This window comes from Otolemur garnettii, unplaced genomic scaffold (assembly GCF_000181295.1).
Source record: "Otolemur garnettii isolate 467f Iridium unplaced genomic scaffold, OtoGar3 scaffold00098, whole genome shotgun sequence".
Lineage (NCBI taxonomy): Eukaryota > Metazoa > Chordata > Mammalia > Primates > Galagidae > Otolemur > Otolemur garnettii.
The window spans coordinates 5,610,105-5,615,085 of NW_003852493.1; the positions used below are offsets into that span (position 1 = coordinate 5,610,105).

The following is a 4,981-nucleotide window of genomic DNA, read 5'->3' on the forward strand; positions in this document are numbered from 1 at the left end:
GCTCTCGCCGTGCAGCCAGAGGTCACCGGAGCATCTTCGGAGCTGGTGAGCCTCTTTCCACTCTTCTCCCATTGCTTCTCGCCTTGCGGCAGAGAGGGTGGCGGAAGGGAAGCGCGTAATTCTTTTGGGCTCCAGCTAGCCTTTCTTCTGGGTTGTTGCTGCATTGGTCGTCAGTAATGTGAATTTGGGGCGGATGACAGTGAAGCCAAGGTTACTGATCATCGCACAAGGCTCTTTGCAAGTTTGGTTTGCAAGGTTTGGATAATGTCTGGTTTGTACTAGGGTTTTCTGAAAACCTGCAGGAACGGAGTGCCCGAAGGTTCTTAGAGTAATGAGCTTGCAGCCAACATATTTTAGTTCCATCCAAAAAAAAAAAAAAAAAAGAAGAAGAAGAAGAAGGAAAGAAAGAAAGAAAAATGCCTGTTAGTGCTCGTGGAAGGGAATGTACTGGGAGAGAGATCTTGAATGCATCACTTTGCTGTCATAGGAAGTGTAATTTTTTTCCTCGTCATACTGGGCTGTGTTTAGACCTCTTAAATACATAATGAATAGAAACAGAGCAGCACTGTTTGGTCAGCGATGGGACAGATAGAACTGTCTGGTACAGTTAAATTCGGGGCGTGTCAGTTACCATTGAAAGTAACATGGGGACGCCACAATCATGTATATTTTAAGATGTAATTTACTGGTGGAGGTCAGCAGTTACTGAGTTTGAAGAAATCATAAATGCAGTCCCACAACTTTTCAAGAATGGCAATTAGGCATAATATCAATAATGATCAGTATGTAGTTTTGGTCAAATTTTATGTTCCTTAACAGAGAAAAGCAAAATTTTGATAGAGGTACTTCTGTAGAATTGAGCTTAGATTCTTTTTATTTTCAAAGGGAAAGGAAAATAATGCTTTTCTTATTGAATGCAGTATATTGCTATGGAAGTATCTTCATTTCTGGTGCCTGGTGAATCAGCTATGGAAAATGGCAACATGAAAATGAGAACAACCAGTGTCTGAAATAAGTGTTTCTGGATGTTGGAGACCATACTATGTGTGCTTTTATTTGACACAGTTTCCTTCCGAGGTTGGGTTTACAATTAGCCTCTCTGCACCTGGTTATTTTGTGTCATGTTTAGCAAAATAAGTCGGTTGTCCAGCCAGTCAGCTGTATTCCAACACTACTTTGTGTGGATCAAGGGCATTGGAAAGTATAAGATGAGATCTTTTAGGACCCAAAGGAGCAGGAGAAAAATAGAAAAAAATATTCTGTGCCTGTAAAGGTTGTATCTTTGACTGTTACATTGTGTTTCAGATATGTCCAGAATCAGTGAATCTTCTAATTTAGAGGTTTAATTTATGTCTAGTAGCACAGTGCAGGAGATTGGGGGAGGTGTTTGTAAATACCAATGGGAAACTTTTATTATGTAACATTATCATATTACAGCAGAGTTTAACCTGTGCTTATTTGGTTTGCTGCCAAGATTAGAAGATAAAACCAAATTTTGTTTCTCTGCTACATTGGAAATTGGAAATCTTATTTAAAGATATGAACATTATACACATGGTTAGCTATGCAAACAGTTTTGCCTGTACCAAGTGAAGGTAGGCTTTCAATTAGAAACACATTGCCTGTTACAGATATTTGAAGAGGAAATTTTTAAACTGGTGATTCTTCACAGTTGAAAATAATGTAAACTGTGTTTTCAACAAAGTACATTCCTTCCCCACCCCCTGCTATTATGTAAGAAGAGGGCACTGCATTTGATGTCTTATATGTTACACTGAAGCCTCTAAGTTGGAGAAACTAAGTATCCAGTTATCTTATACTGTGTTTGGAGGGAGATAGGAGAGATGAGCTAGTGATAGAAAGTATAAGAGAAGGAAAGAAGTAAAGGCAGCTGTTATTTAACTAGGAAAAAAAAGATATATATATTATTGCTGCATTTACAGGCCGAATAAATCTAATTATGTGAATAGTTCTGATATAACATGAATTTAAAGGTACTGCGACTAAATTCAGTCTAATAAAAACTTTAGCAATTATATGACCTTGAGTATTTGGATTAGGTCTGTCTTAAATCCAAATTTTGGTTTTCTTTTCTTGTCTGTACAAACAGGCAAAGTAAATTTAACATGAAAGTTTAAAGTTCACTTAAATTAATTTTTGAAAATTCAATTATTGCCAGTTTTTGAACTGAATAATTTCCATGTTGTTGACCAGGGATTGATTTAAATAAAGAATTTTCATGCCTTGGAGGATGGCAACTCTCTGGTAAGTCTAGTCCTTTACCTGATTCTTTTGAAGTATTAAGGTATTTTAAGAATGTTCTGTAATCTAATTTTTTTCCTATTTCAATTGAGAGGTATTACCCTACCTTGTTTAATTCTAAAATGGTAATGGTATTACCATTTATTGGTAATTGGAAGATGAAATAGAGATTATAATATGGTGATTCTAGGGCATAAACATCTATGGAATTGTATGTAACTTTGGGAAGTTGCCTTCATGCTTTCAGTGTACTAGGACATTATTACTCCTTCAGTGTGTTAAATGGTTCTGTAGTGCTCTTCCTGCATTGAAGGGGAAGAAGAATCTGAACCATGACATGAGTGGAATAGGTTTATTTGGAGAATTAAATAAATATTTCACATGCAGACTGTAACTACAAAAAGCTGCAAACAGAGAGAGAAGGGAAGGGAAACTTTTAAGAGACATGGGGGTAAGGCTTCATGTGCTACTAGGAACTGGTGGTACCAGTCAGCAGCTCAGTTTGATGCCCAGTAGTAAGAAATAACTGGGTTCTTCCAGGATGAGAGAATCAGGCTTTAGGATGCCAGGATCAATAATTCATGGTTTTAGTCAAGAGATTGCACAACATGCAGATGTTTCTGAAGTTGTCGTTTAAGTGATTCAGTGGAATCATCTTAGTTTGGTGGTGCCGCGTTACCGTTTCTGAATCGGAGATGTTACATGATGGTGCTCTTAACTAAACATAGAAATGTTGCAGACATTCCATTTGTCATTGGCCTGACTTGTTTTTTCCTCTCATATTTTACTTTTATTTGATATACCAATAAATATTGGCTACATCGCTGATTATTTTATTTATGGTCTTGATAATATTAGAGTTTCTTATGACTGATTCATAGCAGCTAATCAAATGCCATTAGGGATTGGATTGTGAATTATTATTATTTATTTTTTTTTTTTTTTAAATTTTTGAGACAGAGCCTCAAGCTGTCCCCCTGGGTAGAATGCCATGGCATCACAGCTCACAGCAACCTCCAACTCCTAGGCTCAAGAGAGCCTCCTGCCTCAGCCTCCCAAGTAGCTGGGACCACAGGCACCAGCCACAACACCTGGCTATTTTTTGGTTGCAGCTGGCATTGTTGTTTGGCGGGCCCATGCTGGATTCAAACCCGCCACCTTAGGGATATGTGGCTGGCACCTTAACCACTTGAGCCACAGGCGCCAAGCTGAATTATGAATTATTTTAAGTAATGTTATTGTGAAGCATTTTTCACGAACTGAGTAATGTCTAATGATTGGGTGGGTGCTAATCCCTGTGGCAAATACTGAATGATAAGGGCCTCACAGAGTCCAGAACTCACAATGAGGAGTGGAGAAGAGAGGTTCAGGGGAACCAGTAAGCCTCTTTCTTGGCATCTGAGGCAGTTCTGCAGTCATCCTCTGTATTCAGTATCAATTTAGCGAGTTACAAATATCCCATTCTTCACTAATCTGGACATCCCCCACTGTCAGTCCTTCACCACACCACCAGCACCACCATCATATCCTTCTGCTTGGAGAAGCAGAGGAAGCCCCCTTTCAGTGGCCCGAGGCCACTTACATAAAACATAGATCCTGATGATTCGTGTTGCAGGTTGACTTTAGAGTGAGTGTTTGGCATAAAAATGATATTTATATATATGAAAGTTAGGTAAAACAGGCACTTGAAGTGGAGCTTTCAAGGTATTATGAGCTTTGTGAACCTGGCTTGAAACTTCTGAAACAATTAGCTAGGTGGTATGTGTTTTCATATGTTTTCAAGGTCCTGCTGTGTATCTCTACCCCAGTCCAAGATTAATTATGATAGGTTAGCCCAGGGAAAGTCCTTGAAGTTTCACCTTCAGGCTGAGTGAGGCTCATGAGAGGTGTCAGCAGGTTGTGAGGCGATTCAGTTGGGGCACTGCAACTTGCTACTTGCATAATGTGGCAAATTGTATAATCTTTTTACTCTGATTTTGTTCATCTGTAAAATGGAGTGATAAAAAAACTCTACTACACATAGTTGTTGTGAGGATCGAATGAGTTAATACCTATAAAGCACAACAGGACCTGGCTGAGGCCAGCACTTAATACTTGCTTTAAGTCATTACTTTTATTCTTACATTGTGGTGCTTTATGATGCTTTCTGCAGCATCTGCTGTATGCCAGACAAATTATTGGCTTGCTTTCTGTGGGATTAGTCAAAATGGTTATGCATTTAAACAGAATATTTCAGGGAAGGGAATAAACTACTGAAGAGAAACAAAAGAGTTTGCAAAACATTGTAAGGAAGAGAATTCAGCAAAATAACTAAGGACCTTTTTAAATAGGGAAGTTGTAGCTTCTTTTGGTAGGAAGTCCTTAGACATTAAACATCACTAACCAACAAGTGTAGGAAATTTGGATAAACGCACCTTAATAAAATATTTAGAAAGTGAAGACTGATATTACATTACAGAAGAAAGAAAAGAAACCTTTGCAAAATGTAAAACATACCTTTTAAATATGTATACAACTGTTGCATTTATGATTCTGCAGTACTCATTTTATACAATGTCTTTGTTAGTAAGTACACTAAGAAAGTGTTAGAATGTGTTAATCATGTAACATATTTTTGCCCCCAAATGAAGCTTGTAAATTAACTCTTTAAGCTGGCTTTTCTTTCTTTCTTTCTTTTCTTTTTCTTTTCTTTTCTTTTTTTTTTTTTTTTTTTTTTTTT

General features: G+C 37.7%; 1 protein-coding gene across 5 annotated transcripts in view; it reads left to right on the top strand.

Moving 5' to 3' along the window:
* PKP4 (plakophilin 4) overlaps positions 1-4,981 on the top strand; it is a 231,775-nt gene that overhangs the window by 1,106 nt on the left and 225,688 nt on the right. The gene's annotated exons all lie outside the window — the stretch shown is intronic.